The 26,488-nt window shown below is 41.7% G+C and overlaps 1 protein-coding gene across 2 annotated transcripts in view; it reads left to right on the plus strand.

Moving 5' to 3' along the window:
* LOC311101147 (cGMP-dependent protein kinase 1-like) overlaps nucleotides 1-26,488 on the plus strand; it is a 155,469-nt gene that overhangs the window by 65,299 nt on the left and 63,682 nt on the right. The gene's annotated exons all lie outside the window — the stretch shown is intronic.

Below are 26,488 nucleotides of genomic sequence, written 5' to 3' on the forward strand. Positions count from 1 at the left end.
CATTCCACAGGCCACAATCAATAGCCTGATCAACTCTATGTGATGGAGATTTGTCGTGCTGCATAAGCCAGATGGTGGTCACACCAGATACTGACTGGTTTTCTGATCCACGCCCCTACCTTTTTTTTAAAGGTATCTGTGACCAACAGATGCATATCTGTATTCCCAGCCATGTGAAATCCATAGATTAGGACCTAATGAATTTATTTCAATTGACTGATTTCCTTATATAAACTCTAAAATCTTTAAAATTGTTGCATGTTGAGTTTATAGTTTTGTTCATAAGAAAGAATGTCAATTTAGTCAGGAATACAAATTATACAAATGAACTCGTTAGCAGGTACCTTATCATACTGTGGAGAGAGATCTCCATGATATTATGACAGCAGGCAGGCATACAGAGGAGAAACAACAACTAGGGAATATATATGACTTCCTTTCTGCAGTAAGTCCTCCCCTCCCCTCATCCCACAAGTAGAGTTTAACCTACTTCCAGTAATGTTTGTCCAAAATGAGTAATAGTCTCCAGGAAATGAATTATTTGATTCGTATAGGCGACCCAGAAATACGCACCATTTGATCTTTGCCATCCACCAAATTTGGACGGAACAGCAGCAATTGTACATATAAGACCATGAATAATTCCTTTTGACGATGGATAGGCTAACTCATTGTAACGCCCATATCCCATTACTTATAAATGTGCTATTTCCTTTGCACAATAGTTTACAAAAGTTTTGAGGATTACAGTATAACAGTGGATTTTCAGCTCCATGATACATTGTAGGAAAAACACAGTTGGAAAGTTCATTGTGTGAAATATCATAACCTCACCCTCAGGCCTATTTTTATCTCCTGTGCTGTGCTGTGGCTACGTCCCAAATGGTACCCTATTCACTATATGTTTTAGCTTAAGGTCCCAGCGAGGTCATCTGAGCGAGGAACTAAGGGAAGCTGTACTGATCTGATTCTGTTATATAAATGTTCATCTTTCTGCATCCAGATACGTTTTTATGTAGGCACGTAATGTTGTGGATGGAAATGAGTCAAAAGGAAGAGAAAAAAAGTTATTTTCTCCCACCAGAGAAAGCAATATTCATGAATGTGCCAAACTATTTCAGAGTTCAGCAGTTTGAAGTGAGAATGAGATGGTGGTGCGAACACATATATTGGCAACACAAAAATTGACCATTATCTGTAGACTGATCTTCTCAGATGTCACAAACTGGAAAAGCATGGCAAATTAGACTTGAAACAGATGGACTATCTGAAATCCATGCTGGTGTGCGTGCATGCGTGTGTGGATGTGTGAGTACGTGTGTGTGCGTGTGTGCGTGTTTGTGTATAGTTTGTTTTTCCCTCTTTAACTTCACTAAGTAAAGTTATATTATTTAGATTCAGAGCAACACTTTCCCCAATGTCTGGTAAATACTTTGGAGACATCCCTCTAACCTGTTTCTGACCTCTAGCTGCTTGAATGCGTAATGACCATCAAGTCACATTAGCTGCTTGATTTATTTGATGCCCTAATGAAATCTGCATAAAACAGTGTGATGATGCAGAATGGAAATGTAGAGGTTCTCCGCAGTAGAGAGTTAAGAAATAACAATCTATGGCCTCCCAGGTGGCAACCACATGAGGTCATTACCTAATGGTCACGGTAGAGGCTTTTTATTGTCCAGTGAAAGATATGTGTGGTTAAATCACACATGCCTGGTTTAGCCCACACAAGGGACCTCTTCAGCAGATACTACCCACTGGCTGTGTCCAAATACCCATACTTGCGTCCTAAATAGTAGGCTGTTTGAGTATGCGAAAAAATTAAGTTTAATAATATGCAACATTTCGAAAATCAAGTATACTTGAAATGCCCGGATGTCATACTCATTTAGGCTTTGACAACAGCTGATCAATTAGATATGGGGATGCGCTACCGAAATCAACGAATAGCGGGAAACAACGCAATTTGAATAGCATGTGACATTTCAAAATAGAGTATGGTTTAAATGCCAGGATGTTATACTCATTTTGGCTTTTCATCTAGTAGAATTCAATGCACACTTTTCCACAATGCATTGGAAGAGGTGGGCTGCGAGTGATAGGCCCTAGTTCTCTTCAAGTAGCCAAACAACAAAATTAGGGTACTTAGTTGGGAAGATGTCCAAAGCTTCTGCGGTGGTGTTCAAATGTAGGCTAAGTAATTTTTGTTCTCCTTAATATGATCAAGAATATTGCATTTTAGGCAAAACATTTTCCCAAAGTGGACTTCTGTTTTCTCACTGAAAAGGGTTTCTTGTTCTCTTGGCCTTCGTCACAGCTTTTAAACTAAATACTAAACCATCTATGATTTCTGAATGTGTCGGCACCAGGGACTAGGGATGTGGCTGCGTTATTAATGTCATGTTAATCAGTTTTTTTTTATTTGAACATATGGATTGTTTTAGTTTTGTAGGCTAGGCTACCTATTTAATTATTTAATTTATGTATCAAGCCTTAGCAGTCATTCTGATCTCGTTCCCAATGATCATTTGCACCCGACACGTTGTTCTGTGCAATAGCCTTTTGATTTGATCATTTGAAAAGTTTTTGTGTGTGTACTAGGCCATTTGATTTAATATATATATGCTACAGCACTTTGGTTTCACTAATAGTCTGCCTAGAACCAGCCTGAGTAGGCATATAATCAGCTATTATCAGGCTGGTTAATGCGATGAGTGTCTGTTGAATTTGGAAAAAATCCACTTGCACTCGGCCCCGCCCCACCTACTCAGCCGATCAGGAGCTGCTACTGAGTTGCGGCCGTGGCATACTGCATACGGTGCGTGTTAAATAGTATGTGACGATGAGTAAATAGTATGCAGTTTAAGTATGTAGTACGCCACTATGGGTATTCAGACACGGACCCTGGTTGAATCAACGTTGTTTCCACACAATTTCAATTAAATTAATTTTAACCAACGTTGTCGAATAGACGTTGAATTGATGTCTGTGCCCAGTGGGTACTGCCTGCATGCGAGGTCAGAGGTGACATCTGGGCTTAAATGTGTTTTACTCTCCCGCCTTCTGTTAGCTTACTTTCTCTTCGGGTGTAAGAAGGTTGAACGTGTTTGCATTTTTCAGCTGTTGAAAATGTTACTGTTCATGTATCCATCCAGCTAACTGGCTTTCGCTTCATACAGTGTACCACATCACTGTGAATGCTCAAGGCTAGTATGTTAGCTAGTGGTCCTCTGTAGCTCAGCTGGTAGAGCACGGTGCTTGTAACGCCAGGGTAGTGGGTTTGATCCCCGGGACCACCCATACACAAAAATGTATGCACGCATGACTGTAACTCGCTTTGGATAAAAGCGTCTGCTAAATGGCATATTATTATTATTACACCCTCAAGGCTCATACATTAGATGATGATTTCCTTTGCATCTCTGTATCTCCTTTTTGAACTCGCTCCCCCCCTTTTCCTCTTTCCTCGCAACACTGATCCTTTTAGCTACATGACTATATTTATCTGTTAAGTGCTCTTAATCAGAGAATCTAACATTTACCCTTAGTGGAGTGAATAGATAGATATTCCTTGTTTTTTTCCACAGTAGGGTCGTTCCATTTCAGCAAGCCATGACACCCACCATCTCAGATTGTTCTGAAATCGTTTCTGTAGTTAGAAACAGATAACATTAGAATTCCTGCAACATTGTTTTGTTGAAATATAATTTGATCTCTGAGAAACAAAGCTAATTGATTGCACTCAAATTGGCAATTTTAATTGATAGGATTCATATAATATTTCATAAAAATATTACCTAACATCTGATTTTGGGCCACCCACTGCCCCCCACACCAAACCCACCCCAACAACGAGTATACAGTATCAGTTCTCTATGTCTGACAAGTAGTACGGAGCTGCGGCTCTGAGTATTGTTTCTTCATCCTATTTAATGTTTTCTCAGTGAATTTGGTGAGGCTTTTTTTCCCCTCTTCAGAGAAATTAGTCATTGAAGTTGTTAGGTTTATGTCCCATCCTACATCCTGATATTTCAAGGTTCTGGCCACTAGATGTTGCCTTTGAAGTTTTTGTCATTTAGCAGACACTCTTATCTAGAGTGACTTACAGTTAGTGCATTCATCTTAAGATAGCTAGGTGGACAACCAAATATCACAGTCATAGTAAGTACATTTTTCCTCAATAAAGTAGCTATCAGCAAAGTCAGAGGTAGTAAGAGGGAAAAAAGTCAAGTGTGAGTGTTAGTTCAGGAAAGGCTTTTTTGGGGCCGAGGGAGTGCGAGTGGGTGCTGCGGGATTATTTAAGACACTCTTTGAAGAGGTAGGGTTTCAAATGTTTTCGGAAGATGGGCAGGGACTCTGCTGTCGAAGCTTCAGGGGGAAGCTTTTCTGCTCTTAGGTTGTTTAGTTTTTTAAAAATCCAAATCATCCTAAAGTATCAAAAAAATAATTGTGTAATTCAATGATGGTACTTATAGATTATTTGGATATGAAGCAAAGAAATGCTAATATAGGTACTATTGACTTGCATTGGATTTGTGCCACAAATGTTTGCATTTGAAAACAGTGACCAGGTAAACAAAACCAAAACATGGGTTGCTGTCATACCGTGTCCATAAACTGCTTACAGGGAAAGGAAACCATTATGTCATTCTGTAATTTGGGTGAACTATCCCTTTAAGAAAGCAGGAACAGCACCATCTAGTGGTCAGAACCTGGTAATATCAGGATGTAGGATGGGACATAAACCTGACAACTTCAATGACCAATTTCTCTGAACAGGGGGAAAAACATCACCAAATTCACTGACAATACATTACATAGGATGAAGAAACAATACTCCGAGCCGCAGCTCCATACTACTTGTCAGACATAGAGAACTCGTACTGTATAGTCATTGTTTGGGTTGGGATTTGCGTGGGCTGTGGGGGGTCCGTGGGTGGCTTTTGACCATTTCTTTGGATTCCTCATGTCTTACTCATGAACCACGTTTCCATCCAAAGTTGTATGTGGGTAAAAATCATGACAGCTGTGATGGAAACAGGAAGTGTCGGTACAATTGTAGAAATGCTGACAGATAATTTGTTCGTTCGACATGGTGGGATGTTTTTGCGAGAAATTGAGGTTTCTTTATGCGCAAATATTGATATAATAACCATCATATCGAAGTAAACTTGGAGTCACGTGATGATCTGGTGTGTGGTCCTCCCACTACGACTCATGAAACAATGCAGCTTATTAGGCTACAGATTAAATAAATTATGATGAGCTTCACAGGGTGGGTAAAACTGCACGGTGATGAGTTTGATGCTGCTTTCCAAAAAATATAGAGGGCCTTATTCTGGTAACATGATGATCAATGCTTGACTACCGTTTGACAAATTAAAATATTATCGCTCTTATCAATAATAATCTCATCATGTAGACTAGCCTAGCTGCACAGCCTACCCCACACTGTATCTGCAAGCTGTTGGCTAGAGCACATGTGCCAAGACCAGAGTAGGCACATTTGCTATTTAATGCAACATTTTTGTGACAAAACTATTGGTAGAGTTGAAAATGCGATGGAAACACATTGAACTTTAGATTTTTATTTGGTACATGAAAATATTTTGTGTGCACAACGTCATCACGCAAAGATTTTTATCTGCAACAAGTCAGTTTGTTGGAAACACACCACTGGTGGGAAAATATTTTCTTTGTGCGGATTTTAGAATATTCACATGAAAATATGTTGCCAATTGGAAGGAAACCTAGCTATTGTTAGAAAAAAATTTGGTCCAAATTGGATGATAGGTACTATATTTATTTAATACTATATGAATCCTATACATAAAAATAGCAAATTTGGGTGCAATCAATTAGCTTAATTTCTCAGAGATCAAATTATATTTCAACAAAATAGTGTTGCAGGAATGCTAATCTTATCTGTTTCTAAACGCAGAAACAAATTTCGCACAATCTGAAATCCTCTTTCTTGTATTTTTTGAGGTGGGATGACCCATTTCAATTAGTTGCCTTGGAGACACTCTGGAAGGCTCCGGAGCACAATTGGTGTGTTCGGTCGGGATGAAAGTGTTGACAAGCAGGAGAGGGCGCACACACTGACTTTCAGCACAAACAGATGGCCCTTTAGCCACAGGCTTAGGAGTAACACAGTCACAGATTCTGCATCACACACACACCTCTGCTGAGATGGCCCCTTAGCCACAGGCATTACACACACAGTCACAGACCTCCTCAGATTATTTTCAACCACAGATAAGAACAGGCCCAGTCCCTTGAAAGCTTGGATGCTTGTGTTAGGTGAGGGGGGAAGCTGTGACGTATTTTGCAAGGTGGTGGTGGTGGGGATGGGTGATATATGGATGGATGTGTGGATACGTGTTATTAACCCTTCCCCCTCTGGGGAGGAACCCTCTCAAGTGTTCAATTAAGCCAGGTTAGTGTGTGTGAGGGATAGAGGTGAATATTTTGTCATGATTATGTGGTTTTGGAAGAGCTGTGAGTGACGAAATCAGATGGAAATGTATCTTTAACATGTAGAGGGTTTATAGCTTTCATTTCCTTGGCTTTTTGAAGGGGTTACCTGGTAACCGAGTGCTTTGATCCATTTAATGCACAGCAATTAAAAAAGGAAAATCTCTATGGCAATATTGTTATTCTGCTACAGTCCTTCTGACAGAATGGTCTGTACTCTGTGTACACTCCAAAAAATCCTGAGTTAAAAACAAACCAATTTGGGTTATTTGGTATTCCAGCACTGGGTAAATATTGGACAGAACACACACTGGGTTATTTTGACCCAGCCAGTAGGGTTGTGTGAATAACCCAACATGTTAGGTTGTTGGGATTACCCAAACATGGGTTAATTTAATCATCAGTTGGGTATTTTTTACTCTCATACCGGATTGACCTAGCAGCTGGGTCTTTTTTAATGTAATCCTTAAGTTATCTTCAGCAGGTGTGGCTTATTAGGGGTCGTTTTTTAAAGATAGATCTTGTTGGCCACCCATGAGAATAAATGTCATCATGTTAAGTTTACATACTGCAAATTCAAAGTTTCCTTACTTTTTTGTTGCATTTTACACATTCTTCTATACTATTAAGGTTATGTATTACATATTATAATAAGGTATACCACCTTATTGTATCCCACAATGGATTTACATAGGCTTTTAGGGAACTCATACACTTCTGTAAGCTTAATTGAACCTACAAAAATGTTAATGTTCAACCTTGATAACTATACAACAGAACAGATGAACAGGAATGACATTTACTCTCATGGGTGGCTAAAAATAACAATCTGTAAGCCACGCCCCTACTAAACTACACCTCCAGTCTTCTGATCTGACCTGCTGTGTCATATCTCAATAACCCAGCACCAATAACCCAGCATCCATAACCCAGCACCCATAAACCAGCACCCAGCATCAATAACCCAGCAGTTTTTAAAGAAAACAACCCAACTAAGTGACCCAACGCCTGCAATCCAGCAGTTGGGTCAACCAGACAAACCAGAATTGTTTACAGTGTACTCTGTAGGCTGAGGAACGTTGTGTTAAGTTTATATCAGCTCCTTATCTGTGGCAGGATGACTATACTTCAGTTCAGACCTCCTTATTCCAGCAATTCAGTGGATACATGCCGTCATAACTGTCCACAGAGACATAACCTCTAATCTGGTAGTGCATGTTTTTTTTACCTTAGAAATATCAGAAATTATTTGAACATTTCTGTTCCTGTGCCTGTAACTTTAAATAAAACATCTCAGCAAGTCTGATCTCCTGTGGAAGTGTCATCTCCTGTGAATCACAAGGCATTTCTCTCTTATTAAAAACATTATTTCTATTGATGATTCCTTTTTCTAACCATGAGAAGCCATTGGATCTTAGCCTGCCAGGAGTAATGAGTGACCACTTGGGATTGATTAGAATAACCCCAGTCAGATTATAGTTTTCTCACAGTCAGAGCAGAGCTGTCAGGCAGTGCATATCGCTTGATGCCTTCACAATTCAATGAGTTCCTATCCAGGAATGCCGGGTCCTGAAAATATCCAGGCTACAGCATCTTCCGTACTGTGGGGAGTCACATATGGGAAGTATTTAAACCTGCCGAGCCAATGTCTCTGTCTGAGAAGACAGTCCCTAATTGGGGTTGGAGTCGCAAGTCTGGTTGGAGACGCAGGTCGTGCATGCGTGCACTCACTCACACGTGTGTGTTGGAGACAGAACACATTAAGAGGAAAGACAGAGCTCAAGAGCAAATCGAGAGAGACTGAGAGAATAGGTGTGAAAAAGTAAGAAGTACAGTGCCTTTGGAAAGTATTCAGATCCCTTGACTTTTTCCACATTTTGTTACGTTACACCTTTGTCAGCAATTACAGCATCAAGTCTTCTTGGGTATGACGCTACAAGCTTGGCACACCTTCTCCCATTCTTCTCTGCAGATCCTCTCAATCTCTGTCAGGTTGGATGGGGAGCGTTGCTGCACAGCTATTTTCAGGTCTCTCCAGAGATGTTAGATCGGGTTCAAGTCTGGGCTCTGGCTGGGCCACTCAAGGACATTCAGAGACTTGTCCCGAAGCCACTTGTCACAACTTCCTCCGAAGCTGCCTCCTCTCCTTGTTCGGGCAGGCTTCGGCATTCAGCGTCACCGGCCTTCTAGCCACTGCCGCATCACATCTCATCATTCCATTTGTTTTGTCTTGTCTATTACACACACCTGGTTCATATCCCCTCATTAGTACGTGTATACGTGTTCCCTCTGCCCCCTTGTCCTTGTGGGTGATTGTTTAATGTGAGGAGAGAGTAGCTCGGTTGAGCTACGTGTATTTTGTATTGCCGGGGTATATTTTCCCTGTGTGCCTGTTTTGTTCCAGTGCGCCTGTTTTGCGCACTGGACTGTTTGACGCTATCCTGCTAACTCTGTATTCCGGAATAAACTCTGTATTCTGTGATTTACCCTCCTGCGCCTGACTCCTTCAAATCATCCATCACACCACTCCTGCGTTGTCTTGGCTGTGTGCTTATGGTCGTTGTCCTGTTGGAAGGTGAACCTTCGCCCCATTCTGAGGTCCTGAGCGCTCTGGGGCAGGTTTTCATCAAGGATCTCTCTGTACTTTGCTCCGTTCATCTTTCCCTCGACTAGTCTCCCAGTCCCTGCCGCTGAAAAACATCCCCACAGCATGATTTTGCCACCACTATGCTTCACCGCAGGGATGGTGCCAGGTTTCCTGTAGAATGACGCTTGAAATTCAGGCCAAAGAGTTCAATCTTGGTTTCATCAGACCAGAGAATCTTGTTTCTCATGGTCTGAGAGTCTTTAGGTGCCATTTGGCAAACTCCAAGCGGGCTGTCATTTGCCTTTTACTGAGGAGTGGCTTCCGTCCGGCCACTACCATAAAGGCCTGATTGGTGGTGCTGCAGAGATGGTTGTCCTTCTGGAAGATTCTCCCATCTCCATAGAGGAACTCTAGAGCTCTGTCAGAGTGACCATCGGGATCTTGGTCACCTCCCTGACCAAGGCCCTTCTCTCCCGATTGCTCAGTTTGGTCGGGCAGCCAGCTCTAGGAAGAGTCTTGGTGGTTCCAAACTTCTTCCATTTAAGAATGATGTAGGCCACTGTGTTCTTGGGGATCTGCAATGCTGCAGACATTTTTAGGTACCCTTCCCCAGATCTGTGCCTTGACACAATCCTGTCTCGGATCTCTACGGACAATTCCTTCGACCAAAAAAGTGATTTAAAAATATATTTAATATTTGAGATTCTTCAAATAGCCACCCTTTGCCTTGATGACAGGTTTGCACATTCTTGGCATTCTCTCAACCAGCTTCATGAGGTAGTCACCTGGAATGCATTTCAATTAACAGGTGTGCCTTGTTAAAAGTTAATTTGTGGAATTTCTTTCCTTCTTCATGCGTTTGAGCCAATCAGTTGTGTTGTGAGAAGGTAGGGGAGTATACAGAAGTTAGAAGATTTGCTAAAAGACCATGTCCATATTATTGCAAGAACAGCTCAAATAAGCAAAGAGAAACGAAAGTCCATCATTACTTTAAGACATGAAGGTCAGTCAATCCGGAACATTTCAAGAACTTTGAACGTTTCCTCAAGTGCAGTCGCAAAAACCATCAAGCGCTATGCATTCCAACTGTGCTATTTTGTTAGTTTTTTTGCATTGTTTGTAACTTATTTTGTAACTTATTGTGTACATAATGTTGCTGCTACCGTCTCTTATGACCGAAAATAACTTCTGGAAATCAGAACAGTGATTACTCACCTCGAACTGGACAAAGATTTTTCTTTAACGAGTCCGACGCGAAGGATAAACTGCTTTCTCTGGAACGGGGCCAAATCCCTGTCATTTGCGTGAAGAAAAGATGGAGAAAAAGGGGGCGGAAGTCGGTCTGCCTTCTGAGAATTCGTAGGCGAGTGAGTAAACATCCACAACCATCCGTTCTATTGGCCAACGTGCAATCATTGGAAAACAAAATGGATGATTTACGATCAAGAATATCCTACCAACAGGACATTAAAAACTGAGTCGTGGCTGAACAACGACATGGATAATATAGAGCTGGCTGGGTTTTCCGTGCATCGGCAGGACAGAGAAACTACATCTGGTAAAACGAGGGGCGGGGGTGTGTGTCTATTTGTTAATATCAGCTGGTGCTTGATGTCTAATATTAACGAAGTCTCAAGGTATTGCTCGCCTGAGGTAGAGTAACTTATGAGAAGCTGTAGATCAAACTATCTAACAAGAGAGTTCTCATCTATATTATTCGTAGCCGTCTATTTACCACCACAAACCGATGCTGGCACGAAGACCGCACTCAACGAGCTGTAGAAGGCCATAAGCAAACAAGGAAATGCTCATCCAGAAGTGGCGCTCCTAGTGGCCAGGGACTTTAATGCAGGAAAACTTAAATCCGTTTTACCTGATTTCTATCAGCATGTCACATGTGCAACCAGAGGAAAAAAAACTCTAGACCACCTTTACTCCACAAACAGAGATGCATACAAAGCTCTCCCTCGCCCTCCATTTGGCAAATCTGACCATAATTCTATCCTCCTGATTCCTGCTTACAAGCAAAAACTAAAGCAGGAAGTACCAGTGACTCGCTCAATATGGAAGTGGTCAGATGACACGGATGCTACGCTACAGGACTGTTTTGCTAGCACAGACTGGAATACAGTGGGGAAAAAAAGTATTTAGTCAGCCACCAATTGTGCAAGTTCTCCCACTTAAAAAGATGAGAGAGGCCTGTAATTTTCATCATAGGTACACGTCAACTATGACAGACAAATTGAGAAAAGAATTCCAGAAAATCACATTGTAGGATTTGTAATGAATTTATTTGCAAATTATGGTGGACAATAAGTATTTGGTCACCTACAAACAAGCAAGATTTCTGGCTCTCACAGACCTGTAACTTCTTCTTTAAGAGGCTCCTCTGTCCTCCACTCGTTACCTGTATTAATGGCACCTGTTTGAACTTGTTATCTGTATAAAAGACACCTGTCCACAACCTCAAACAGTCACACTCCAAACTCCACTATGGCCAAGACCAAAGAGCTGTGAAAGGACACCAGAAACCAAATTGTAGACCTGCACCAGGCTGGGAAGACTGAATCTGCAATAGGTAAGCAGCTTGGTTTGAAGAAATCAACTGTGGGAGCAATTATTAGGAAATGGAAGACATACAAGACCACTGATAATCTCCCTCGATCTGGGGCTCCACGCAAGATCTCACCCCGTGGGATCAAAATGATCACAAGAACGGTGAGCAAAAATCCCAGAACCACACGGGGGGACCTAGTGAATGACCTGCAGAGAGCTGGGACCAAAGTAACAAAGCCTACCATCAGTAACACACTACGCCGCCAGGGACTCAAATCCTGCAGTGCCAGACGTGTCCCCCTGCTTAAGCCAGTACATGTCCAGGCCCGTCTGAAGTTTGCTGGAGTGCATTTGGATGATCCAGAAGAGGATTGGGAGAATGTCATATGGTCAGATGAAACCAAAATAGAAGTTTTTGGTAAAAACTCAACTCGTCGTGTTTGGAGGACAAAGAATGCTGAGTTGCATCCAAAGAACACCATACCTACTGTGAAGCATGGGGGTGGAAACATCATGCTTTGGGGCTGTTTTTCTGCAAAGGGACCAGGACAACTGATCCGTGTAAAGGAAAGAATGAATGGGGCCATGTATCGTGAGATTTTGAGTGAAAACCTCCTTCCATCAGCAAGGGCATTGAAGATGAAACATGGCTGGATCTTACAGCATGACAATGATCCCAAACACACCGCCCGGGCAACGAAGGAGTGGCTTCGTAAGAAGCATTTCAAGGTCCTGGAGTGGCCTAGCCAGTCTCCAGATCTCAACCCCATAGAAAATCTTTGGAGGGAGTTGAAAGTCCGTGTTGCCCAGCGACAGCCCCAAAACATCACTGCTCTAAAGGAGATCTGCATGGAGGAATGGGCCAAAATACCAGCAACAGTGTGTGAAAACCTTGTGAAGACTTACAGAAAACGTTTGACCTGTGTCATTGCCAACAAAGGGTATATAACAAAGTATTTAGAAACTTTTGTTATTGACCAAATACTTATTTTCCACCATAATTTGCAAATAAATTCATTACAAATCCTACAATGTGATTTTCTGGAAAAAAAATTCTCATTTTGTCTGTCATAGTTGACGTGTACCTATGATGAAAATTACAGGCCTCTCTCATCTTTTTAAATGGGAGAACTTGCACAATTGGTGGCTGACTAAATACTTTTTTTCCCCACTGTATGTTCCGGGATTCATCCAATGGCATTGAGGAGTATACCACCTCATTAATCGGCTTCATCAATAAGTCCATCTACGACGTCGTCCCCACAGTGACCGTAGGTACATATCCCAACCAGAAGCAATGGATTACAGGCAACATCCGCATCGAGCTAAAGGCTAGAGCTGCCGCTTTCAAGGAGCCGGTCACTAATCCGGACGCTTATAAGAAATCCCGCTATGCCCTCAGACGAACCATCAAACAGGCAAAGCGTCAGTACAGGATTAAGATTGAATCCTACTACACCGGCTCTGACACTCGTTGGATGTGGCAGGACTTGAAAACTATTACGGACTACAAAGGGAACCACAGCCGCGAGCTGCCCAGTGACGCGAACCTACCAGACAAGCTAAATGCCTTTTACGCTTCGAGGCAAGCAATACTGAAGGATGCATGAGAGCACCAGCTGTTCCGGACGACTGTGTGATAACGCTCTCAGTAGTCGATGTGAGCAAGACCTTTAAACAGGTCAACATTCACGAAGCCAGACGGATTACCAGGATGTGTACTCAAAGCATGCGCGGACCAACTGGCAAGTGTCTTCACTGACATTTTCAAACTCTCCCTGATCGAGTCTGTAATACCTACATGTTTCAAGCAGAACACCATAGTCCCTGTGCCCAAGGAAGTGAAGGTAACCTGCCTAAATGATTACCGCCCCGTAGCACTCACGTTGGTAGCCTGAAGTGCTTTGAAAGGCTGGTCATGGCTCACATCAACAGGATCATCCCGGATACCCTAGACCCACTCCAATTCACATACCTCCCCAACAGATCCACAGATGACGCAATCTCAGTCGCACTCCACACTGCCCTTTCCCACCTGGACAAAAGGAACACCTATGTGAGAATGCTGTTCATTGACTACAGCTCGGCGTTCAGCACCATAGTGCTCACAAAGCTCATCACTAAGCTAAGGAACCTGGGACTAAACTCCTCCCTCTGCAACTGGATCCTGGACTTCCTGACGGGCCGCCCCCAGGTGGTAAGGGTACAGAACAACACGTCTGGCACGCTGATCCTCAACACTTGGGCCCCTCAGGGGTGTGTGCTTAGTCCCCTCCTGTACTCCCTGTTCACCTATGACTGCGTAGCCAAACACAACTCCAACACCATCATTAAGTTTGCTGACAACACAACAGTGGTAGTTCTGATCACCAACAATGATGAGACAGCCTATAGGGAGGAGGTCAGAGACCTGACAGTGTGGTGCCAGAACCTCTCACTCTATGTGAGCAAGACAAAGAGCTGATCGTGGGCTAGAGGAAAAGGTGGGCCAAACAGGCCCCCATTAACATAGATAGGGCTGTAGTGGAGCGGGTTGAGAGTTTCAAGTTCCTTGGTGTCCACATCACCAACAAACTATCATGGTCCAAACACACCAAGACAGTCATGAAGAGGGCATGACAACAACTTTTCCCCCTCAAGAAACTGAAAAGATTTGGCATGAGTCCCCAGATCTTCAAAACGTTCTACAGCTGCAACATCGAGAGCATCCTGACTGGTTGCATCACCACCTGGTATGGCAACTGCTTGCCATCTGACCGTAAGGCGCTACAGAGGGTAGTGCGTACGGCCCGTACATCACTGGGGCCAAGCTTCCTGCCATACAGGACCTCTATACCAGTCGGTGTCAGAGGAAGGCCCAAAGAATTGTCAAAGACTCCAGTCACCCAAGTCATAGAATGTTCTCTCTGCTACCGCACGGCAAGCAGAACCCTAGCGCCAAGTCTAGGACCAAAAGGCTCCTTAACAGCTTCTACCCCCAAGCCATAAGACTGCTGAACAATTAATCAAATGCTGAACAATTAATCAAATGGCCACCCGGACTATTTACATTGTGGTCCTCTGTAGCTCAGCTGGTAGAGCACGGCGCTTGTAACGCCAAGGTAGTGGGTTCGATCCCCGGGACCACCCATACAAAAAAAAAAAAAAATTTATGCACGCATGACTGTAAGTTGCTTTGGATAAAAGCGTCTGCTAAATGGCATATTATTATTGACACCCCCCTGTCTGTGATTTATTTAGAATTCAAGGCACACTTAACCAGCATGGCTACCACAGCATTCTGCAGCGATATGCCATCCCATCTGGTTTGCGCTTAGTTGGACTATCATTTGCTTTTCAACAGGACAATGACCCAACACACCTCCAGACCAGTGGCGGCTCCTGAAAAAATTCTCAGGGGGGGCAATTTTTCTGATGATTTAGGTGACCTACACACATTTTTAAAAAGATATGTCCAGCAACAACATGAAGACAGGGGCAGCATATAAGTCAATACCAGAAGCATTTATTGACTGATCTCAAAAGTGTTGGCTTACAAAATCAAAATAAGTTATCACAGTAAAAATAATCAAGGGTGTTCTTTCACATTCCTCAACACTGCATAAACAATATGCATTTCCATAAACAAATGAAATATCAGCTGAAAATACAGCATCTTGGTATTTGTTCAGATTGCAGGATCAACAAGAGCTTTTACCACATTTTTTGCCTCATGGTTGAATTGGAAATATGTGCACCTGAGCATAATTCACAACAAGCAAGCAGGAGCTTTTGATAGAGGCTACTGAAAACATTGATGCAAGTTATTGGTAATAAGACATTTTTATAGACTTCCATATTCTGCCCTCTTGTATAGATTTGTGAAAATGAACAGTGATAGACATTTTGCCTGAAAACAGAATTTGAAAGTAATTTCTAGAAAAGGTAAACACAGCTATCTGTATGGCTTTGTAAAAATGAACAACCATATTCTGGCCAATTGTATAGATTTGTAAATATGAACAACCATATTCTGGCCAATTGTATAGATTTGTAAAAATTAACATGAACAGATTAATTTTTTAAAAACTTTTTTTAAAATGAAAAATAACTATTTTAAACAACATCAACTGTGAACTGATTTGGGCGTGTGTGTGTTAAAGAGACAGACAGGGAGGGACAAAGAAAGAGAGAGGCTACATTACTTGTACTGAAACTGTTCTCTTCTCTGTTTCAATACAGCAAAGCGTTCAATGACTTTCTCATTGAAATCAGGCATGCTGAGGACTAGTTCCCTCTCCATGGAAAGCATGGCCAGTGCATTCAGACGTTCCTGGCCCATTGAATTTCGCAGGAATGTCTTAACTCGTGTCAAAGTTGAGAAACATCTCTCAGCTTCAGCTGTTGTCATGGGAGTAGTTATGAGGATGTTCAACAGAGTCACAGTCTCAGAGAACGTCTCCTGGAGGTTGTAGCTCATGAGAACCTGGTACAGTGCCAGTGCACCACAGCATCCCTTGAATTCAGGATTCTCATAGATCAGAGATAGTTCTGTCTTGAGCTTTGCCTTGCTCAGCATGGGGTATGCATTCACATTGGCATTCAGAGCCTCATCAGGAAATGAATGGCAGTACCTTTCAAACATGTCTGCTTGCAGTAAGGTAGCACTCACAAGGTGGCCAGAGAAAGAGAACCTTTCTTTGGTGTGATCCAGGATGGTGTTGCAGACCTCTTCAGACAGCCTCTGCTTCTCCTCTTCTCTCAAAGCTGTTCTGGGTCTTTTGGCTCCTGTTGCTTCTTGCAGCTGCTGTTGAGAGGAGTCCCTGAAGGCAAACAGACCAATGTGTTTGTTGGCTTTGTACAGTACTGTTGTCTATGTGATGCACAGGTATATGCAATGTATCCATGTATAGTACAAATACTTCAGTTCCACTTAAAATGGGCAGGGATGCATAAAGTCTTTAGTGTTTAAGTTAGCCTTTGTGTCTCACATAGCCTGGATGTTCAGCACAGTATACAGTGGTGCTCATAAGCTTATGATCCCATGCTAAAGTTGACTAAAAAGAGGAATAAAGAAAAGAAAATTGGTGTCCTTAAAGGTTGGATTTTCCAACTTTTTTAATTAAGTCATTAAGATCAATTTCCAAAAGATGATTTTTTTTATTTTTGTATTCCTCTTTTTAGTTAACTTTAGAATGTGTTCATACACTTATGAGCACCACTGTACAGTACACATAGTATATAAAATAAGCTAGATTACACCACTGGCCATATATAATGAGAATAATGTAATTTCAAACACAAATGCAGTCTCCTTTCATGCATACATTTTCAAATAAAGCTCTGCTTTGAGAAAGATCGAATGATATTGTTTAATCTTACCTTATGGCCTGCACACTGCTTGTGAAGCTGTCGAGGGCACGTTTGATAAAGACAGCATCGATGTCCTTCTTCTGTAGCTTCTGGTACAGAATGTCGACGTGGGGCATGATTTTGTGAAAAAGCCGCAGGAAAAAAATAAAATCTTCATCATGTAGCATCCTCACGTAGCCAGATGCCTCTCTCACGGTGGGCTGGTCAAATGAACCCAATGAACCCGTCCGAATGGCTTCAAAACATTCTATGAGGTCGTCTCGATTCTCGTAGACAGTGTTCACGACTCTGCTTAGTAGAAACCTGTTGAATTATTAAATTTGGTCTGGGAGGTCCTAATTGTTTCGTTGCCAATTTATCTTGATTTGTTCGCCGACAAAAAGGAACTTCTTTCAAAGAGACAATCGAGTTGCACTGAAGGCTAGCCATTTTGACAGTAGTAGTGAATTGATTGATGAGGCTACCCGCTCTTTTCTTAGTTATGTTCATGGTTATGTTACGTATGACGAAAGCGCGTAAGTGCAAGCCCTCAGAAACCCATAGAGATTGTATTGAAAGCTCTGATATTTGAAAAAAATTGATTTTACATTAGAGGCTATGAGAGACTTCTGGGCGATTTTCAACCTGACTGAAATCGCCCCAAAACTGGCGGGGACATTTGAAGCACGACTTTAGCCTGATTGGACATTTAGTGGCAGATCAGACGTCTAGATTAGAACACTGATAACTACTGTTGCCGTGATATAATTGATTAGAAAAAAAATCTCTTCCTTTTCCCGTTTGGCAGTGCGTCGCCCATATCGCCCTAATGAACACACCGCCCCTGCTCCAGACTGTGTAAGGGCTATTTTACCAAGAAGGAGAGTGATGGAGTGCTGCATCAGATGACCTGGCCTCCCCAATCCCCCGACCTCAACCCAATTGAGATGGTTTGGGATGAGTTGGACCGCAGAGTGAAGGAAAAGCAGCCAACAGCATATATGGGAACTCCTTCAAGACTGTTGGAAAAGCATTCCAGGTGAAGCTGGTTGAGAGAATGCCAAGAGTGTGCAAAGCTGTCATCAAGGCAAAGGGTGGCTACTTTGAAGAATCTAAGATCTAAAATATATTTTGATTTGTTGAACAATATTTTGGTTACTATATGATTCCATATGTGTTATTTCATAGTTTTGATGTCTTCAATATTATTCTACAATCTAGAAAATAGTACAAATAAAGAAAAACCCTTGAATGAGTAGGTGTGTCCAAACTTTTGACAGGTAGATAAGGTATTTCTGTTTTTTATTTTTTATAAATTTGCAAACATTTCTAAAAACTTGTTTTCATTTTGTCATTATGGGGTATTGTGTGTAGATTGCTGAGGATTTGATGTTGTTTTTATCCATTTAAAATAAGGCTGTAACGTAACAAAATGTGGAAAAAGTCAAGGGGTCTGAATACTTTCCGAAGGCACTGTATGTGACAGGGTTTAAAATGTGCTCTAAATTATAGAATATTCACAGAATGCTAGTTGGATTATTAATAAAGTCAGTCTCATCACCTCTTGAGTAACAATCTGAACTTTAATCCATTGCTTCACACCACAGTATATTAAACTCTACAGACTACTGGCATTGAGCATGGCCTCCTTTCTAGCCAAGGCTAGCTACTGATGTTGCTGCCAAGAGAGTTGCCAGTGGTATGTGGTTGGCCTACGCAGATTCCATGTCTTTTAAGGAATTAAGAGAACGGGACTCAGTTAAGAGGCCATGTTTGACTTTGCTTATAGAATAAGGTTATACAGGCCTGAGGGAAGGTAAGGAATTTGTGAAAAAGCCAGTCATGTTAAGTCATGGGATTTTGTTGCTTAGTACTGAGCCGTGTGCATGTTTCTTTCATATACGCACCTTACCTTTACCTACACGTCATTTACCTTTTCAAGAGATGTCAACGCTGACCAATGATAATTTGATGAAAAGCTCCATCTTATCCTCACACCTGTCATAAGACATTTTCCCAAAGCTTTTCAATGTCTTTTTCCAAAGGAAGTAAATGTGTGATGTTCAGTACAGGAGAAAGGGCCTTGGTTGTCCTTAAAAACGAATGTGTACACTATCCTTTCCATTTAACTCCTGAGTGGCGCAGTGGTCTAAGGCACTGCATTGCAGTGCTAACTGTGCCACTAGAGATCCTGGTTCGAATCCAGGCTCTGTCGCAGCCGGCCGCGACCGGGAGACTCATGGGCGGCGCACAATTGGCCCAGTGTCGTCCAGGGTAGGGGAGGGAATGGCCGGCAGGGATGTAGCTCAGTTGATAGAGCATGGCGTTTGCAACGCCAGGGTTGTGGGTTCGATTCCCACGGGGGGCCAGTATAAAAAATAAATAAAAAATGTATTCACTAACTGTAAGTCGCTCTGGATAAGAGCGTCTGCTAAATGACTAAAATGTAAATGTAAAATGTACACCTCTTAATTTAACACATTTTGAAAGTCCTTTACAAACTCCTTTTATACAGGAATTCCATATATGTTCCCCAGTCTATACTGCACGTTTCCACTTCTTTGTTTTTCTGTTTCACCACAGGACATACAGTATCACTTACTTCCACATGCTCGTAGGAGATCATGTTTGTTTAATGTTTTTGTTTTTGAAGAAAAGTCGTTTTGTGAAAAATAAGTATTCTGCTAAGTCTGTGTCACCTATTTGCCTGTGTTCAGAGACATGGAGCACATCACCCACAGAAGCACAATCTGTCTGTGGGGAAGAGTAATTCCCTCTGAACTGAATGTAGACCCCAGTTTTCTCTCTCTCTCTCCCTTTGTTCTGCACTGTCTGCACTCAAGTGATAGCTTTCATTTGTGCTAAGGATGTTGGTCTGATATTCTCTTTTTAATTGAAAAATAGCATCCATTAGAAAGTGAATGGAATGAAACAGCCAATTTGAGATTTCTATAATATTCCCCGGCTCTGTGAAAATTATTGTTTGAGGACAAATTGATCTGATATGATTGTAGGACTAAATTGACATCTGCTCTTGCTGATGTGTATTTTGAGGCTTATTGTGAAGCCCAGTACATTTCGCCACAGTGAGGTTTACGCTCAGTGCACGGTGATGATTGGTTGAGCTCCCTTTACAAAGAAATCAGACTTTTGTATATTAAGGTAAACTTTTCCTATTGAGTTAAAGGAAAACTCCTCCCAAAAACTATCTTTGGTATTTGTTTCATTTGTCCATTGTTGATATAGTTCCAAAATGTTTTGCATGTCAGCAATCAAGTTTTCAAGATATATACCTTTAAAAATACAGAAATACAGCTGTTAAATCCACTTCAATCAGTGTCGATGAAGGGGAGGAGACAGGTTAAAGAACGATTTTTAAGCCTTGATACAATTGAGACATGTGTATGAGTGCCATTCAGAGGGTGAATGGGCAAGACAAAAGATTTAAGTGCCTTTGAACGGGGTATGGTAGTATGTGCCAGGCGCACCGGTTTGAGTGTGATAAGAACTGCAACGCTGCTGGGTTTTTCAAGCTCAACAGTTTCCCGTGTGTTTCAAGAATGGTCCACCACCCAAAGGACATCCAGCCAACTTGGACAACTGTGGGAAGCATTGGAGTCAACATGGGCCAGCATCCCTGTGGAACGCTTTTGACACCTTGTAGAGTCCATGCCACAACGAATTGAGGCTGTTCTGAAGTCAAAAGGGGGTGCAACTCAATATTAGGAAGATGTTCAAAATATTTTGGGACTAGATCAACAATGGACTAATGAAACAAATACCAAGAAATTTGGGTGGGATTTCCCTTTAAGGTAAGCCCATCACAAGCTTCTCCAAGAATTTCAATCTGTGTCTTATGGATATTCTAAGTAGCACCATTAACTAAATATGACCATTAACTTTGAGAGCACTGCCAGGTGTGACAGTAAGAGACCGTATCTAACGAGACAGACGGACCAGGTTGTCATGCCCATGGTCCCTCAGTTTAAAAAAAAAATTTTTTTTAGTCATTTTAGCAGACGCTCTTATCCAGAGCGACTTACAGTTAGTGAGTGCATACATTTATTTATTTATTAGTATATTTTTTTTTTTCATACTGGCCCCCCGTGGGAATCAAACCCACAACCCTGGCGTTGCAAACCCCATGCTCTACCAACTGAGCTACATCCTTGCCGGCCATTCTCTCCCATACCCTGGGCCAATTGTGCGCCGCCCCATGGGTCTCCCGGTCACGGCCAGCTACGACAGAGCCTGGATTCAAACCAGGATCTCTAGTGGCACAGCTAGCACTGCGATGCAGTGCCGTAGACCACTGCGCCACTCAGAGACAGTAAACAAACTGCTCCAGATGTCAGCGTGGAGTTGTCGCTGTGACTCTCACCTTGACTTTCCTCTCTGATTGGCAGATGCATATCCCAGTCCCTTCATGTATGTATAATCCCAAAACTGTGAGAATGTTATCTGTAGCGCTCATACCATAGGTAGCAGGCGTGTTCTCGACTTTGTGTATCATATACGTCACATCTCTTTCCTGCTCATAGCCTTTAATTGTTTAAGTCCCATTTCATTAAGACTGCTTGATTGGTAAACCTGAAGTTTGAGCTACTTGTTTTCATAAACATTGGCCAGCTAATAGAAACTGCTAATAGAAAAGTCCAGGTAGATGCTCACAGTTTAATTGACGTCCTATTTAATAAGGATGACGAATTTGCTATTAGGCTGCCAGGGGTCCTGCAGTAATTTGTTGTATTCAGCCAAGAATAACATTACCAGAGGAACGATCAATAGAGGGATGTGCCCTGATTTAACTTGACTGATCACTCTCTGTCTTTCTCTTCTTCTCTCTGTCACTAGGGTTGCTGTGGTTTGTACTCTGTGGTTTACTTGTACTTTTACTTTTAGACGTGTGGTCTGAAATTAGGTGAAATTAGGTGCTTTAGTGTTAAGTCAGTTGAATACTTTAGTGTTATAGCACTGTCTACTATCTTCATGTATGGTGTACATTTTGTAGCATATGAGTATGGAGATGATGCATAATGAGGTATACTGGAAACATGATTTAAGATTATGTACGTTTTTAAGTGTGCTGGCCACTACCAGATTTCTATGGGAATGTGGTGCTTATCTGGGTAAACATTGTAGTTCCCTAGCCTTCCAAAAAAGGTAAAATGTCAGCAGTCGGCAACATCAAAAGTTGACTGTTTGGGTGTTGCTGTAATTTTTTCCTTTTTTGTGAGGGTTAAAATCTGCAAGATTACCTCAGTCTTTATCATCACCACTGTGGAATATTCATGGATTGGATCGGAACAGATGATAATAGATGTATGCACATTTAGTCCGTGCTCGCTCTTAGCCAACAGCATTATTGTGGTAGAGAGCTTGTTTGTCATAGTAGAAAAGTGTCATTGTAACTCTTATGAGACAGTTGTAATTACTTCCAGAGTGAAAAACTTCCACTGTCTGAAAACACGGACGCACCCACCCTGCTCACGCATAATCAGTATCTTTTCCCGTCATCTGGGAGATTGTTGTAGAGACGTATAGGGATTTGAAGGTAAAACATGGAAACATTCACAAGGCTTTTGTTATTACCAACACATGTCAATGTCAATCATCATTCTCTCCTTGAGGAATTGGCTGAAATATTAATTAATTAATTACAGCTGGTTAGATTGTTAGATTGTGTTATGTTTGATGAGCATACACAGACTATTGTATTTTTTTCAGTCATTCAACTATTCCCAAGAATAACACTTTATTGCAGCTAAAAGGTTAGTCTATGGAATGTTTCTAGTCCCACTATTTATTGTGGACCAGCCAGAGGGACATGCAGTGGTTCAATAGCCTACCCTCCTCTGGGGCTGTTTGGAAGGCCATATCTCCTGCCTTGCAGCCCTATCATCACATTCACACATCCATTCCCCTTATTACTGTTTGTGAGAAGAGCTTTCCCCTTCTCAGAAGCAGTCTTCCCAGGAGAGGACTCTGCATGGAAAATTGTGAGAGTTTCCAAACATTCCTGTATGGAGAATCTGCTGTTCTGAGAGTTCTTCTGAGAGTTCTGAGAGCAGCCCATCACATCCAGATGAGAATCATAAACGCTGCTCTGCTCCCTCCTCCTCTCCCTCATTCCTCTCTGACACCACGGGACAAAAACAAGGTTCAGGTGCCAAGTCAGGGGTTTAGAGGACGATGCTTGGGCCACATGTGTAGTGGATCTCCCCTAGCTCCCTTTACCGGGCCTGACAGTGGTGGCAGGAGAATGAATGGTCCTCGTGGCAGAATCAATAAGAGTGGTTAAGGGCTGATGTCTCTTATCAGCCAGTCTACTAAGCATATCCCTGAGCTGTAATTGGTTTGGCTGGTGCTACTACTGGAAGAGTGCTATTATATTTTGACAATCATTTTGTTTAGATTTTGTCTCATTTCCGTATCCACGTTTGCTTAAGTTTGTTTTGTTTGTAAGGGGCCTGGGTATTTGTATCTTTTTCTAAGTAGTGCGGATAACAAACTGCCAACTAAACTGCCAACTACTACAAACAAACCGGGTGAAGTCAATTACATGCTGATTGCTGATGAAGTTCTTTGTTAGTTCAATGATAACCTCTCAGAATGAAGGCACGTTATCCAATAGCTGGGCAGAGAGAAAGGAGAGAAGAGCGTTTGAATAGGACCCAAAGTCAAAGCACATAGTGATTATCATCCATTAGCAATTTCTTCCCCCATAATTATTATAATAATCTACCTCTACATGAACCAAACCTTTTGTTACGCCTGGTTCCGTTCTTTTTTTCTTCTTTTTTTAATCCTCTCCTGCTTAGCAGGATTTACTATTCTTTAATTCTTTACAAATTGCAGTGGAGGCTGACTCAAGGATTAAAAGCAGCATTTTAGTATATTTAATTGTGACCTCATCACGTCTGTTGCAGAGGAGCTGGATGAAGCAGAGTGGGGAATGAAAGGTGAAGAGATGGATCAGTCCCTGACAGAAACCTTGTAGAGATGAAGAGATGCAACCTGTTGTCTTTGTCTTTGAATATTTATAATTCTGTCTCCCATTCATGAGAGAGAGAGAGAGAGAGAGAGAGAGAGCGAGAGAGAGAGAGAGAGAGAGAGAGAGATGTTGACAGAGAACAATGCCAGGGTTTCCTCTGTCAAGTTTAATCAAGTGCCTTTGTTGACAGATAGAACACTTTCTGTTCTGATCCTGACAAATGAGTTGCCGTAAGTCTTTGAATTTGCCAACTGCCCTGCAGATGAAACACCAGTCTTAACACAAGGTCAGGTTTTCACTTTGCACTGAATAGGCTGATTGTGTGTCTGTGTATGGTTTATTTAAAAAACCTTGTGGTATTTTAAATGTTAGCTGGGTCGTTGTGCTATTTGGTGCATGCTAATTGGACATTTTAATTGGCTCTGTCAGGGTCAGGTTGTGCACCTCAGAACTCCCCAGCTCTTTTAATGGCTGAAAACCTAATTGAAATTGTAGATGAGAACGAACCAGGGGGTAAATCGTTTTATGCCAAATTGATGGCATTTGTTGGTCTCTGTCAGGGGTTGCTCTTTTCTGTGGAGGTCTTTATGCAGCTCTGGTCTATTTATAAACCTGCCATTTGATAATCATCAGGGGCAAAGCTGCTTACGCCATCATTTCTCTATTTGATTCAATAATATTATAAGCAACATATTTCATTGCCTTGATGAATAATGTGAAACATAAAAAATGGAACTGGTTTGTTTGTTTATTGGGAGAGTTTCAAACGTACTTTCAGAGATGGCACCTTGCATCCCACCTTTACTGATGTTACAGCACATCTGTGTTTTGTAATGTTTTTACTGTGTTAGGAATGTCAAACAGGTGAGCCCACGGGTGTTCTATATATTGGAATAAACAAGACAATGAATTGTCTGTCAGTAGTTGATGGTGTGTCTATGAGGCACAATGCCTATACAGTAAGTGTCAGGATCTATGCTTTCCTGAACATACATTATGTTCCAGCAAGCAAGTCACAATGAGTGTTTCATAATCAACACCTCTATTACTGCACATTATGTTTTCTTTAAAAGAGAGAGAGAGCCAGTGTGAAGGTTTATGGAGCACTGAGCCCTAACGTTCCCTAGTCCTCCTCTTCTTCTTCTCTCTCTGTCAGACATACGCTGCATGGATGCTATAAATGGTTTCATGGGGCCAGGGGGGTTAAAGCTATAACACAATTGCTTTTCCTGGGATGAAGACTTATTTACATAATGTGAGTAATCTTCTACTTACTCAACAATTGATCCATAGAGATGGAGAAATTAATGAATTCATCTCATGGTCTGCATAATATGCCCTAAAGGTACATAATATACAGTACATGCATATTATAATGTAGCTAGAAGTAACTGATACAGAGATGCAAACTAGTGTAGTCGGAGAAAGGGAAACATTCACTTCGTGGGAATCACTGACACTGTTCTTAACTAGGACACTACAGCTCTGTCTCATCTAAAGTAATATACAGTATTCCCGTGTGGTTTGACTGGCCTTGATATAGAGCAAACTGCACAGAGCACTCATAAATCAATGGTTAAATAGGCTGTCTTGTGTTTTAACACAATTCGTATAAGCAGGACCTTTACTCACTCACCTTATTCACATTTTTTAATATTACCATATTTGTTGTAAATAAAGATATGCCGTAATAGATATGTAACTAATAAAGATAAATTATGAACTTAGACATTAAAGGGGATTTCGCTACTAGCAACCAGTCACATGAACCATAAACAATTCAATACATCTGATGGAGCATCATGCAAATGCCTTGTCTTGTCACGTACCCTGTCACACTGCAAAGGGGAGTCCCAACGTCTTCATCTAATAATAATAATAACTTGGGATATTCCCACAAAGTGCATTGAACTTTCCCATTATATATTCCCATCCCTGTACCAGAGTAATGAATAATGATATGGAATGTCAGCTATTCTAGTCCTTCTCCATCATCCAGTCTAAGACTCCTTAATCTGTGTACCATAGATAATGATCCATTAAGGGAAATCAATTTGGGTTCACTGATACAATCCAACACAGCGGTCATCAGACGTTTTTGTGGGTGTCTAGTATCTCTCTGTGCACTCAGTGTTAAATCATGATGAGGGTTTGAGAGTATACACATTTTTTACACGTTAGTCATTTAGCAGACACTCTTATCCAGAGCGACTTACAGGGGCAATTAGGGTTAAGTGCCTTACTTAAGGGCACATCAACAGATTTTGGCACCTAGTTGGCTTGGGGATTCAAACCAGCAATATTTCAGTTACTGGTTCAACGCTCTTAACCGCTAGGCTACCTGCTGACTCACTGGACAATGCTTAGCCATGGAAAATGTACATGGGAATGGTAATCATAGGTAGACATCAGTGATGGTGGTATGATTTGATTATTGCTCCGGTTCCAAATGGCTGGACTTGGGTTTAGCCACAGGAGTTGCCATGGATACTATATGTCTGATGACCTTGTTTAGCAGATATAGTAGATTCGGTAATACAGTG

The sequence above is a fragment of the Coregonus lavaretus genome, assembly GCF_964263955.1.
Source record: "Coregonus lavaretus genome assembly, chromosome: 25".
Classification (NCBI taxonomy): Eukaryota; Metazoa; Chordata; class Actinopteri; order Salmoniformes; family Salmonidae; genus Coregonus; species Coregonus lavaretus.